Source organism: Hyperolius riggenbachi, chromosome 1 (assembly GCF_040937935.1).
Source record: "Hyperolius riggenbachi isolate aHypRig1 chromosome 1, aHypRig1.pri, whole genome shotgun sequence".
Classification (NCBI taxonomy): domain Eukaryota; kingdom Metazoa; phylum Chordata; class Amphibia; order Anura; family Hyperoliidae; genus Hyperolius; species Hyperolius riggenbachi.
The window spans coordinates 515,879,684-515,894,191 of record NC_090646.1 but is presented as its reverse complement, the minus strand read 5'-3'; the positions used below and the strand labels follow the sequence as shown (position 1 = coordinate 515,894,191).

Below are 14,508 nucleotides of genomic sequence, written 5' to 3'. Positions count from 1 at the left end.
TGTATCTGGCCCTCAGTCGCGTCCAAAGGATCCTCGAAGTCCTCACGACGATGCCTGCCACCGTGCTCTTCCCAATACGAAATGTGACATGTAGCGATGTATATGTTTGTCCAGTTGCGATGTACCTACAAGAGAAATAATCGAAATCAATTTTTCATGTCGTTACAGGAGAAAGGTACAAGACAAGGTGGCGCAATATACGGGATGCATATGTGAAATGGCTACGGAAGAAAAAACTTGCCGAACGAAGTGGCAGTGGCGGGGGAAGGCGCCAAAAAGACTACCAATTTGCCAAGCAATTGTCTTTCATCAATGCAAGCCTGGAACCTAGACTGTAAGTACCACTACTGTGGGCAGGAACTGAGAGCTCATTTACCATGACTTCGGCCATGTATTGCTATGGCCTCAATTCCCATGGCTAGCGAACTTTTCTCACAAGCTTTATCAAATGTTGGGTAGAAACGGGTGATAAAGTGATTGCTAGTGTTTGCTAGCTCTGTGAATTGACGCCACATGCTGTTTGGCACACCAATAAATATTTTTTTTATCTACAGGACTGAAGACAATTTGGAGCAAGAGGAACCGACCCAGGAGGCACGGTTCAGCAGTGAGGAGAGCTTGGTGGATGATGACGTCGCCGATGTAACCTATTGCCCCGAGGCGAGGAGTAGGAGGAGGGAGTCCTTAATCACAACTCCGTCCTTTGATGATGACTTGGCAGAAGAGAGCTTGGATGTTGAGGTTGCAGGACCGAGTGTGGAAGAAGCTGAACCTCCACAATCGACCGCTATGGAAGCTCCAGGGGAACAAGAACAAAGTGAGGAGCACCGAGAGACTGCAGCACAACCAGCGCGCAGGGCAACCCCGACACAGGCCAGAGGACGGGAAGATGCTGCCACACCACCAGTGAGGACCACCACACCAGTGAGGCGTCGAGGTACCCTCCCCCCAACAAGGAGAGAGACAGAGTCCGAGATGTCCGGGGCTGTCTCCGGACTTCTCGGGATTCTTCAGAGCCACCAAACTCTCATAACCCGGCAGTTGCAAGATGAGGACAGGGGCCATATCATGGAGCAGTACAAGTCCCACATCACTACACTGCAATGTGAGCTCGACGCTGTACATGGGCACTACAGGGACGAGCTTAAAATGATGCATGAGATGCACAGAGGAGAAATCGACCAACTGCGTGCGCAGCATCATCAGTCGGTGGGCCAGCTGCAGAACATGATGCAGCAAATGCATCAACAAAGCAAGGAACTACTGAAATTGCAGGCACACCCGTGTTTTCACACTGTGATGTCTCTAATACCATATCTAGAAAAGGTGCCTTCACAAAACCTGATGGCGTGCCATTCCAATTTGCTGGAGGTGATTAAACAGCACATGGACACGCCATTATTGCAACCACCAATTTTTAGACCCCCACAACCAACAGCGGTGCCCACCTGGCAATCATCACAGATGTACACCGGCTACAGAGGCAGTCAATATGGGCCACCGCTGTCAGGGTCCAGCTCATCCACGACCAGCACCCAAGAGAGTCCAGATTTCCAGGCAGCAACTCCCACCTTTTCTAGTAGTGGTGCCGATACAATTTGAAAAAAAAAGTCAAATTGTTCCTGGACATGCTCCTCTGAATACCTCCGATCCTCGGAGGAAGGATACCATCACAGGGCTTTTTAACTTTTGGTTTTGCTGGACTTGAACTTTAGGGCCTGGTGTCCCCGAAAGACACTACCTGGGTCACAACCTTGTGCCTGTTGCACAGCACCTGTAGTCCTGCACCTCTGCCTTTGATTCCTCTTGTTCCTTACTTTGTTGATCCTAATCACTTGCACAAGACCCTTGGAGCCATGGGTGAAGGACACCTTCACTGGTCGGTGAGAGGCCTAGCCTTTTCACTGACCTGTGTCCTTCATCCATGGCTCAGAGGGTCCTGTGCCAGTCGTTAGGTTTTAGAAGCACTAATAATTTAGGGCCTGGTGTCCCCGAAAGACACTACCTGGGTCAGAACCTTGTGCCTGTTGCACAGCACCTGTAGTCCTGCACCTGTGCCTTTGATTCCTCTTGTTCCTTACTTTGTTGATCCTAATCACTTGCACAAGACCCTTGGAGCCATGGGTGAAGGACACCTTGACTGGTCGGTGAGAGGCCTAGCCTTTTCACTGCCCTGTGTCCTTCATCCATGGCTCAGAGGGTCCTGTGCCAGTGGTTAGGTTTTTGAAGCACTTCAATTTTAGGGCCTAGTGTCCCCGAAAGACACTACCTGGGTCACAACCTTGTGCCTGTTGCACTGCACCTGTAGTCATGCACCTCTGCCATCGGTTCCTCTTGCTCCTCACTTTGTTCTTGTTCCTAACCACTTGCACAAGACCCTTGGAGCCATGGATGAAGGACACCTTGACTGGTTGGTGAGAGGCCTAGCCTTTTCACTGCCCTGTGTCCTTCATCCATGGCTCAGAGGGTCATGTGCCAGTGGTTAGGTTTTTGAAGCACTTCAATTTTAGGGCCTGGTGTCCCCGAAAGACACTACCTGGGTCACAACCTTGTGCCTGTTGCACTGCACCTGTAGTCATGCACCTCTGCCATCGGTTCCTCTTGCTCCTCACTTTGTTCTTGTTCCTAACCACTTGCACAAGACCCTTGGAGCCATGGATGAAGGACACCTTGACTGGTCGGTGAGAGGCCTAGCCTTTTCACTGCCCTGTGTCCTTCATCCATGGCTCAGAGGGTCATGTGCCAGTGGTTAGGTTTTTGAAGCACTTCAATTTTAGGGCCTGGTGTCCCCGAAAGACACTACCTGGGTCACAACCTTGTGCCTGTTGCACTGCACCTGTAGTCATGCACCTCTGCCATCGGTTCCTCTTGCTCCTCACTTTGTTCTTGTTCCTAACCACTTGCACAAGACCCTTGGAGCCATGGATGAAGGACACCTTGACTGGTCGGTGAGAGGCCTAGCCTTTTCACTGCCCTGTGTCCTTCATCCATGGCTCAGAGGGTCCTGTGCCAGTGGTTAGGTTTTTGAAGCACTTCAATTTTAGGGCCTGGTGTCCCCGAAAGACACTACCTGGGTCACAACCTTGTGCCTGTTGCACTGCACCTGTAGTCATGCACCTCTGCCATCGGTTCCTCTTGCTCCTCACTTTGTTCTTGTTCCTAACCACTTGCACAAGACCCTTGGAGCCATGGATGAAGGACACCTTGACTGGTCGGTGAGAGGCCTAGCCTTTTCACTGCCCTGTGTCCTTCATCCATGGCTCAGAGGGTCCTGTGCCAGTGGTTAGGTTTTTGAAGCACTTCAATTTTAGGGCCTAGTGTCCCCGAAAGACACTACCTGGGTCACAACCTTGTGCCTGTTGCACTGCACCTGTAGTCATGCACCTCTGCCATCGGTTCCTCTTGCTCCTCACTTTGTTCTTGTTCCTAACCACTTGCACAAGACCCTTGGAGCCATGGATGAAGGACACCTTGACTGGTCGGTGAGAGGCCTAGCCTTTTCACTGCCCTGTGTCCTTCATCCATGGCTCAGAGGGTCCTGTGCCAGTGGTTAGGTTTTTGAAGCACTTCAATTTTAGGGCCTGGTGTCCCCGAAAGACACTACCTGGGTCACAACCTTGTGCCTGTTGCACTGCACCTGTAGTCATGCACCTCTGCCATCGGTTCCTCTTGCTCCTCACTTTGTTCTTGTTCCTAACCACTTGCACAAGACCCTTGGAGCTATGGATGAAGGACACCTTGACTGGTCGGTGAGAGGCCTAGCCTTTTCACTGCCCTGTGTCCTTCATCCATGGCTCAGAGGGTCCTGTGCCAGTGGTTAGGTTTTTGAAGCACTTCAATTTTAGGGCCTGGTGTCCCCGAAAGACACTACCTGGGTCACAACCTTGTGCCTGTTGCACTGCACCTGTAGTCATGCACCTCTGCCATCGGTTCCTCTTGCTCCTCACTTTGTTCTTGTTCCTAACCACTTGCACAAGACCCTTGGAGCCATGGATGAAGGACACCTTGACTGGTCGGTGAGAGGCCTAGCCTTTTCACTGCCCTGTGTCCTTCATCCATGGCTCAGAGGGTCCTGTGCCAGTGGTTAGGTTTTTGAAGCACTTCAATTTTAGGGCCTGGTGTCCCCGAAAGACACTACCTGGGTCACAACCTTGTGCCTGTTGCACTGCACCTGTAGTCATGCACCTCTGCCATCGGTTCCTCTTGCTCCTCACTTTGTTCTTGTTCCTAACCACTTGCACAAGACCCTTGGAGCTATGGATGAAGGACACCTTGACTGGTCGGTGAGAGGCCTAGCCTTTTCACTGCCCTGTGTCCTTCATCCATGGCTCAGAGGGTCCTGTGCCAGTGGTTAGGTTTTTGAAGCACTTCAATTTTAGGGCCTGGTGTCCCCGAAAGACACTACCTGGGTCACAACCTTGTGCCTGTTGCACTGCACCTGTAGTCATGCACCTCTGCCATCGGTTCCTCTTGCTCCTCACTTTGTTCTTGTTCCTAACCACTTGCACAAGACCCTTGGAGCCATGGATGAAGGACACCTTGACTGGTCGGTGAGAGGCCTAGCCTTTTCACTGCCCTGTGTCCTTCATCCATGGCTCAGAGGGTCCTGTGCCAGTGGTTAGGTTTTTGAAGCACTTCAATTTTAGGGCCTGGTGTCCCCGAAAGACACTACCTGGGTCACAACCTTGTGCCTGTTGCACTGCACCTGTAGTCATGCACCTCTGCCATCGGTTCCTCTTGCTCCTCACTTTGTTCTTGTTCCTAACCACTTGCACAAGACCCTTGGAGCCATGGATGAAGGACACCTTGACTGGTCGGTGAGAGGCCTAGCCTTTTCACTGCCCTGTGTCCTTCATCCATGGCTCAGAGGGTCATGTGCCAGTGGTTAGGTTTTTGAAGCACTTCAATTTTAGGGCCTGGTGTCCCCGAAAGACACTTGGGCAGCTATGCCCTACAACTCTTCCAGCACAAAGTTGGTGGTTGGTGTTCCTTAAAACTGACCGGGCTATACCATAGATATGTTAATTTTTTGTCTTCCATGTTGGAAGAATGTTTCCATGTTGGAAAGTGGTTGTTTTTGCAATAAAAAAATTTGTTTTTACATACCTCAGTGTGATGAGTAGTTGTTCTTGTGGTGTGACTGCTCTCCTGAACGTGGTATCCTTCTTCCTAAGGTCATCCTTCACCATCTCCAAAAGGGTATCAAACCTGTCAGGAGATGTAAAGGAAGAAGCTGTAAAGTATGTTGTGGGACAAGGTGTTGGGTGGAGGATGGGGGAGGTGTGTTTACAGAGGTTTGGGAGTGTTGTGGAGGGTGGGGGTGTAGTGTATAGCTAGGTATACAGGGGTGTGGGGGTCAGGGTGGTGTGTTTAGCTAGGTATACAGGGATGAGGTGTTGTGGGGGTGAGGGTGGGGTGTTTAGGAATGGTGGGGGTTGGTGTATTTAGGCCTATACACTTACAGGGGAATAGACATCCGAGTGTAGCTGTAGAACTTCTGTGGGTGTCGTCTGAGGTCCCGGTAGAGGGCCTGGAACTCTCCCTTCCTCTGCCTCCTGGCTAGTAGAGGGTGCACCCACCATCTCCTGCGAGGAGCACGCCTTCTCCCCACATAGTAGTAGGTAAACAACAGGAAGGAGAGAATTCCCAGGTAATAAGCGTAAAAAATGACTGGATCCATGGTCCCAACTGCTGTCTCTGTATCCAAGGATGGTCTCCACACGTCCAGCTGTCTCCAACAATGACCCCAGAGCTTCTGCTGACCTCCCAGAACCCCAGGTATTTATACCGGTTGTTATCTCTTTAAGAATCCGGATCCGGACCGCAACCGTGTTCATACCGCACGGAAACCGTATGCAACCGGACCGGATCCGGACCGGATCCGGACAGGAACCGTACGGTTCAGGTCCGATCCGGATCCGGTGCGGTCCGGACATCCGGTGCGGTTTTTGCAAAACCGCAAGTGTGAACGGGGCCTTAGCTCTCTTTCCAATGGCAAGTCACCGGGGCCAGGCGGCTTTAGTATAGAATACTTAAATTTTTTTTGATCCCAACTAGCCCCTCTATATGTATCGGCATTCAACAGCATCTCTGCTTCTAACCCCCATCCCAGTCATGCCCTACAAACTCATATTGTCGTTATCCCAAAGCCAACAAAAGACTCTCTCCTATGTTCAACTTATTGCCCTATATACCTCATAAACATACACTTAAAGATCATGTCCAAAATCCTAGCAAATAGACTTTAACAAGTTATTCCCCTACTAATAAATAATGACCAGGTTGGATTTGTTCCTAAAAGGGAGCCCTCTGACAACACGTACAAAACCTTGTTGTTAATGCATCACGCTCAGACATCAAAGACCCCAGCTGTATTGCTTTCTGTTGATGCTGAGAAAGCATTTGACAGGGTTTTCTGGAGATTTCTCCAAAGGGTGCTTGTCAACAGAGGGATCCCTATGGACCCAAATTTCTTCCAGAAAGTTTTCTAATTATACCAATCTCCAACTGCAAGAATTAAGATTAATGGCTGCTTGTCTCCGGTGATTTCCATTAGGAATGGTACCCGCCAAGGATGTCCCCTCTTGCCCTTACTGTACATTTTGTATATGGAGCAATTGGCAGTGGCTATCAGGAGTAACCCAGACATTACAGGTATAGCCATTGGAGGAACGGAGTATAAAACGGCGATTTACGCTGATGATCTGTTGCTCTATATTACTAGGCCTATGATCACCCTTCCTAACTTTCTCAAAACAGTGGAAGAATTTAGCTTACTTAGCAACTATAAAATTAATTCAAACAAATCTCAGATCCTGAACATATCACTACTCCCGAAGGATGCACAACTAGTCCAGGGCTCATTCACTTTTAAGTGGAAGCAAACCTCTATCACCTACCTGGGTATCAAACTATGTTCAAATCTAAAGTCACTCTATGAGCTGAACTACCTTCCTCTATTAGAGGTGTTTGAGAAAGATCTTAAATCTTGGACCCACTTATTACATTCATGGGTGGGTAGGATTAACATCCTCAAAATGAATTTGATGCCCAGACTTTTGTATGTGATTCAAACAGTGCCAATATCTGTGAATGAGTACTTCTGGAAGAAGCTATCCCAGCTTATGAGTAAATATATTTGGAGATCCAAGAAACCCTAGGGTGATCTTAAAAGTCCTACAAAAACCTAAAGCCAAAGGTGGCTTGGCTCTACCTCATCCTAAAACATAATACTATGCAGTTCATCTAAACCGGATCCTAGACTGGACCCATGACCAACGTCAAGCTCAATGGGTATCTTTAGAAAAAAAATTGGCTGGTCATGATTTGGGTGCGGATATCTGGATTTATGCAAAAATTCGATCAGAATCTCTCCCAAAACCAGCCTTATTTACCTCTACGTTTCTTAAAGTTTGGGATAGTCTTTTCTCTCAGCATCGCATTGCCTCCTATGTAGGCCCTGATATGTCTATTTGGAATAATCCGATTCCCCCCGGGTGTAAATGCATCTTATACCCTACGCACATTTCTAAAAGAAGACTTAAAACTGAAACATGTATGGAAGGACAATAGACCTCTCCCCTTGGCCTCGTTGGTAGATGTAGCTAACATTTCACCCATAGTGAAATTTGAGTACTTACAGCTATCACACTTCTTACACTCAGTGACAGATACTCACCTACCATGTAGAGAGATCACTGACGTGGAGCATTTATGTTTTGTCTCGCATCCAGTAGAGCATAAGATCTCAGCACTGTATGATATTTTACTCACACTCCTGTGACAGTATATCAAAGTTTATTGCAGAGTGGGAACATTCCTTACATATAACCTTGTCTGAAAAAGAATGGGATAAGTGTTTTCTTTTCATTAATAAATGCTCCCTATCCATCAGGGCTCAAGAGAATGCATAAAAGATTGTATCCCAATGGAATAGGACCCCGGAGAGACGCCATAGGTTTAATAATGATATACCTGCCACTTGTTGGCAATGCGGTAGTGAGGTTGGTGACATGGTTCATATCTGGCACAGTTGTGTTCATATTCAACCCTTGTGGAGTAAAATTTTGAAGATTATTGAAGCTATAAGCGAAATTAAAGTGACAAATGACCCGGTTACTCTCCTAAAAATTCCATGTCCCATTAAATCATACAAGAAGTCTCTGATTCGTCACATCCTCACTGCCGCAAAGCTGACAATCCCTAAGTTTTGGACTACCACCCATGCTCCTACGATAGGTGATTGGCTTGTAGAATTCAACTCACTCAAACACTTGGAGCAAATAATCCATTTAGCTGCAAACCGTGAAGAAACGTTGAAAGATATTTGGTGAAGATGGGAATTTTTCATTTTATCTGAAGAGGGCAGATCTCTACTTGAATAAGTTGCCCAATCATTACCCCTTGGAGATACAGTACCTATCTATGTAAACACCCTAACTTGTTCAACACAGTTTATATGACCTATGAAAGGGAGGCTTAAAGTGAACCTCCGGACTAAAAATCGACTCAGCAGCACTGAAAAGGCTTTGGGCTTGATTCACAAAAGAGTGCTAACTGTTAGCACGGCCGTTTTCGCGCGAATTTTTGCATCGCGCGCGCTCGCGAATTTTCGCGTGAAACGATAGTTTTCACGCGCAAATGCGAATTTTACCGCAAAATCGATATCGTTTCCGCGTGAAATTTCGCATTTGCGCGCGAAAACGTTATCGTTTCGAGCGAAAATTCGCGATCGCGCGCAATGCGAACATTCGCGCGAAAATGCCCGTGCTAACAGTTAGCACTCTTTTGTGAATCAAGCCCTTTGTGTTTCTTTAACAGTTTCACAGCATCAGAACTTTGTTTCTCTTATACAAGCCTCATTTTTAGCTGCACAGAAGAAAACTGCCCGGGCTTTTTTCCCCTGATGCTGTGCAAAGCATAATGGGATTTCTGATTTTGTTGTTCTCGTTCTGCTGTTTTGGTGCAATTTTCTTCTTTTTTACATTTTGAATTTGACATTTGAAGCCTAGCGTGTGCAGCTGGGAGGGGTTATCAGGACACAGGATAGTTGGAACTGTGTCTCCTGCTCCTTGTCACCTCCTTTCAACCAAAGAGATGGCTGCCCCATGACAAAGATGGCAGCCCCCATGAATCACAAACATTTGCCTGTTCTTTTAAAACAGGGTGGGTAAGAGATTATATTACCTATCTATTCTAATTAACATAACTAATGTAACTTGATGACAGTGTTTGTTTAGGCTGAAGTTCCCCTTTAAGGGGGTGGGTGAGGAGTCTGGCATACTCATTCGCCCCCTAGCTCTCTTCTCTTCTTCATTCTGTTTCTTTCTTCTTTTTCTTACTTTCTCTTTTCTCCTACTATTTGTCTTTGCCTTGAGTTAATGTTAAAAATTCAAAAATGAAGGGAGGGACTGAAATATGTGTTATATAGTTTATTATAGTCCAGACTGAGAATGCTATCTCACAGCTATCGTATAATAGATGATGTCAGTTCTATGTCTTGCATGGCAGTAGCCAATTTATACATTGGTTGCTTTACACTTTGTATAAGTCATCTTTCACAGCATGATAAATCGGCAATGTTTTCTACAGCTTTTTGGACTGCATGTCTTTTGACTGTAAATTACTACTTTATTGTCCTTTCTTCAATAAAAAGAAAAATATTAAAAAAAAAATAACTTGCTGGTTGAATAGAAGTAACTTCAAGTCAAAATTTCAAAATTTGCCAGGGGTGTGAATAATTATGGGCAGCACTATATCTATATTTTGTTCATAACCTGTTCTGTCTGATAGCAGATGTGGAAATAAATCTTTGCCAATAAGTGGCGCTGTCAGGAAGTTGGGAAGTGAGAGGAAGACAGAGCATAGCAGGATCCCTGAGGAAGAGCTTCTTCTTCACCTTATCCAGGTAATCTCGCCAGGAGGAGGCGACCTGAAAGTAAAGCACCCCTTCTCTGCAGTACCGACCTTCTGCCAGCAGATGTCCCCGTTCCACCGCCCTGGCCCATGTGCTCTGCACCCCTCCCTAGCCTCAGTGAGGGAATGTGATGCAGACTCCGTGTCAGCACTGTGGGCCAGGCTTCCTATTCATACCGAAGCTGTCAAACCAGTCCCCTGTGCCCGAATAAACCGCTCTTCCTCCCGTCTAAACCCGGCGCCCGGGGACAGCCCGTGTGAGCAGCGCCCTTGCTGCGCAATGCGAGCGTCTGGCGGCTGGGAAGAGCCTGCGCTGCTGCAGGCCGGCTCCGTGTAGCTGCAGCTGAGGGATGGGGTGCAGGGATCTCCCGGGGCTCTGCACGCCGTGTGCCCGCTGAGCTGTCTGCACACTGTAGGCCTGTGTGTCGCCGGAGTGCGAGCGCTTCCCATTGCTACAGCCAGGTAGGTGCATCATCATGGTGATCATCATACACAGTGCACGTAGACTGCTGCGTCTCCCTGTCCCTGTGTACCTATTGTAGACCAGGGCACCCCCCTCCTTCCCTCCATCCATACTGATCATCAGCAGCATCACCCCATCGCCGGTGCAGCTGGAGACTCCATCCATCAGCAGATGTAAACATGATGCTGCTGGGCTGACAGGCAGCTAATGTGATGCGTGCACCCCATACATGACTAGTTCCCTGTGCTTGCCAGCAATATGGCCCATGTATTCCAGAATGCCATCCTAGCGGCATCTTCTCAGTGATCTCCATGGTTGGCCCGCGGATGTGCTGGGCATGCTGTGTGTGGGTTGTTATAATGTGACAGTGTTGTCATTCCTCCTGGACATTTGATACACTGTGACATCTGGACAGATGTGCTGATCTGACATGGTGTTGTTGCTATACGCGGGAAGAGGCTTTCATAGAATGTAATGCCCATGTAGATATGTATGTGCTCCTCTTCTGTCATGCAGACTGTTTGTCTCTATCTGTGCTGCCACTATGTCCCCTTATGTAATTAAGGCTTTGGTATATACCTCATCCACATCAGGTTTTTATATTAGACTGTGGCTGATACAGAATTGCTCATCATATTCCTCATCAGAGAACCATTGCCTCAGCAATTCTACTGGCTGCTTTTAAATCTGTTTATGGTTTTAATCTTACGCTATGTAAAAATGATTTCTGGTGCTTCTGCTGTCACTGTTTACATTTGTGCAAAGTGTTCATTATGGTTGATGTGTCAGACAGGCAGCGACTTTGCAGACATGATGCTGCCAAGTATTAATCCACTGAGCTAATGCATAGCTCTGCGTTATTCTTTTTCTGTATGGCTTCAACTTGTTCCTAAATAAAACCCAAATGATACTAAATGAGTGCGTTGAAAGACATCAGTAGTTCGAGACGTGACCCTCAACTACTTATAGCTGTTAGGGTGCGGACAGTTCATCAGTCTTCTTTCCCTCCTGAATGTTATGTTATTGAAGAGAGTTAACTTGCACATAGGTTTTCTCATAGGCAGCAACAGATGTTAAGCATTGGTGTATCTTTTAGTTTTTTATTTATTTCGTTTTCTTTGATATATAACTCATATTCCGTAACAATGGACATGTTAACCCAGCATAGATGCTTGGGTAGGAAAAAGTTTATTTTACACGGACTTGGACTGAGATGACCCATTGACCAGTTATTTGTTTCTGTCTATGTCAGCAGTCCTTATCCAGCTATGCATAAAGAATAAAAGGAAGTGAGGTTTAACTTATTGAATTGTAAAGTTAGATCATGATTGGGACTGTATAAGTAATTTATGTCTATATGCTTTTGGAGCAGAAATTGGAAAATGGTGTCTTACTCTTTTTCAGTATTTTATACTTGCAAATCAGTAGAAATCATAATCACCATAGTTATAAAACAGTGATGAGCTGATTACCACTTTATAGTTTGCCAAATATTTCCCAGTGTAAAATTACAAAGCATCATAGGGTACAATGTGATTAGGTTTAAAGTGGAACTGTAACCAAGGAATGAACTTCATCCCAATCAGTAGCTGATACCCCCTTTCAAATGATGAATCTTTACCTTTTCTCTAGTCTAATAGATCATCATGGGAGTTTGTGTGGCTGATATTATAGTGAAACTCCTCCCACAGTGTGATGTCAGCACCTAGGTCCTGACAGTTTACCGTCTGCAAGCCTTGTTGCATTGTGGGAAATATGAACGGTTTCCAACTGCCAAGCAACCAGTATCTCGCTCTGTGAATATGTATATCTATAAATAAAAAAACAACCTTTTTGCATTGTTAGGGGCTATGGTTATAAACAATGGCAGTTGGTGTGCTTTCTTTTTTTTTTTTTTCTCTCTCTCTCTCTCTCTTATGTCTGCCAGTAGTAAAGATTAATTATGTACAGGCTGATTGTGGATCAAGCAATATGAGCAAATTACGTGTTTAATATCAATCATTGATCTCTCTTCTATTTTTTTTAACTACTCACTTTGCAATGTATTGATTTTTTCCTCCCTTTTTTCACTACAGTTCCTCTTTTTTAAAGTAATCGATGTAAGTGAATAAAACCAAAACGGCAATAATATCTTAAGTTGATGTGGCTTTCATTTGTTTGATTATCCACTTGCCCATCAGGTAGTTCATTCTTTAGAAAGCAGTAAAGCAGGTTTTTAAATAGGAGTTAAGTATTGTTGCTATATGTGAAAATTAAAAACCTTATTTGTCCTTTATGAGTCGCACTTGTAATATTTGCATGGAAAAATAAAAGTGACTGTGTTGTTCTAGTGGTTTAAAAGCATCACCATAAGTTACAAAATGACACCATTTCCCCTTGGGGTGTATTGGAAAGTTGGTTTGTCATCAGCTCATTGTGACAATAAACTAGAGTCAGACCAGGAAGAGAATTTCTACATGAAAGTGATGTAACTGTCTTTCATTGTCATCCTATGTTGAGTGTTCAGCTGAGTGTTTGTTTTCCTCTCTCTCTATTAAACAGCCTGCAGTTGTAAGTTCTCACACAATTTAAAACCCAAATCTAGATCAATATTCATGGCTGGTGGTAGCTTGTAAATAGACACTGACAAATAAGTATGTGCTGGAACAAGAAAAAAAAGTGGTAGTTTAACTAACACTTGTTTTCAGTGCAGATGTGAACGTTGCCTTAGCAACCAGTCGTACTTTCCCTGTAATTTTTTTTCATGAGGTTTGGCATGTATCTTCAGTCGAGAATAAAGAACAATGGTTGTCTCCAAGTTGGCTATATACATGGCAAGTATGTTAGCAGCTTCTAACCCTCGTCCATGTGACAAACTACAGCAGTCAGCTCTAGATAGGAAGGACTGAGCTGGAGGCTCTGCTTGCCGTAACTATGTGATCAAATTCAGCATTGTGGAGAGTGAAGCCTTTCTGTAGATGTACAGCATCATTGATCAGCATTAAGACTAGCTGCAGTAAGCCTGCACCTATTCAGTAGGAGACCTTGGGCAAGTCTCCCTAACACTGCTACTGCCTATAGAGCGCATCCTAGTGGCTGCAGCCCTCGCGCTTTGAGTCCACCAGGAGAAAAGCGCAATATAAATGTTATGTGTTTAGCTGAAGTAAACCAAAGAGATGTGTGTAATGGATGGTGGAGACACCGCCGCACGGTCTGACAGTGAGGCAGCTGAGGCCGCGTTCAGACCGGTGGTTTCTCCGCAGCAGCGTGCGCCTGATTTGTCTGAGCCTAGTAGTGCACACAGATGGAGAGCTACGCGCGCGCGTGCGCTAACAGGCAAGCCCTTTATGCCAATAGGAGAGGGATCAGCTGATCTGGATGATCAGCTGATCCCAGCGCAGCAGGTGATTGGCTGGATGGGACTGGGTGGCGCTGAGGAGCGCTCTGCTATATATACTTCTCCTCTGTCAGTTGCCGGTTGTCTGCCGTTGCAAATACTTACGTGTTAGCACTCAGACCATAGTCAGATCCTTCAGTGTGGTTGAACCAGGTGGACCTGGGAATCCACACTTAGCCAGATTACTGTGTTATTATTGTGTTATACTCCAGACTAGTTCCAGGGTGTTGAGACCACGGACCTCACACCCAAGACTAGGAATACTGTGTCATTACTGTGTTATTCTTAGACCAGTTCCTGGGTGTTGAGAACACAGACCTCACACTCTAGACTAGGCCTATGCTTGATATCTGGTATGACCTATTGCTTTCCTGACCCTCCTGCTCTCTGATTCGGTACTTACGCACATCTGATTACTTGTTGCCAACCCTGCCTGTCCCTGGTTACTGTATCAGTCTCAGTGTTCTCCCCAGGGCTGTGGAGTCGGAGTCGTGGAGTCGGAGTCGTGGAGTCGGGCAATTTTGGGTGCCTGGAGTCGGAGTCAGGGGAAAATGCTCCGACTCCTAATGAATTTGTAACTGTAATTAAAATAGAAAATATGATAAAATGTTCTATTTCTCAGATAATAGTCATTAAAAATAATGTATATATACAGTAATAGCTGTGCTTAGTCCACAAAAATGAAATAAACCAATCAAAATGAGTTACTTGTGCTGCTTCAATAAAGCAGTCCCCGTATTTTTAAGGTCAGATT

The 14,508-nt window shown here is 46.0% G+C and overlaps 1 protein-coding gene across 9 annotated transcripts in view; it reads left to right on the top strand.

Moving 5' to 3' along the window:
- Positions 1-10,013: 10,013 nt before the first annotated feature.
- Positions 10,014-14,508, top strand: part of PITPNM2 (phosphatidylinositol transfer protein membrane associated 2) — a 437,162-nt gene continuing 432,667 nt past the window's right edge. For 5 of the 9 annotated variants that reach the window (XM_068244437.1, XM_068244424.1, XM_068244447.1 and 2 more), the window contains exon 1: positions 10,014-10,377. The gene's annotated coding sequence lies outside the window, so the exon portion shown is untranslated. The remainder of the gene's footprint in view (positions 10,378-14,508) is intronic. The other 4 variants (XM_068244474.1, XM_068244464.1, XM_068244456.1 and 1 more) reach the window with 2 other exon arrangements.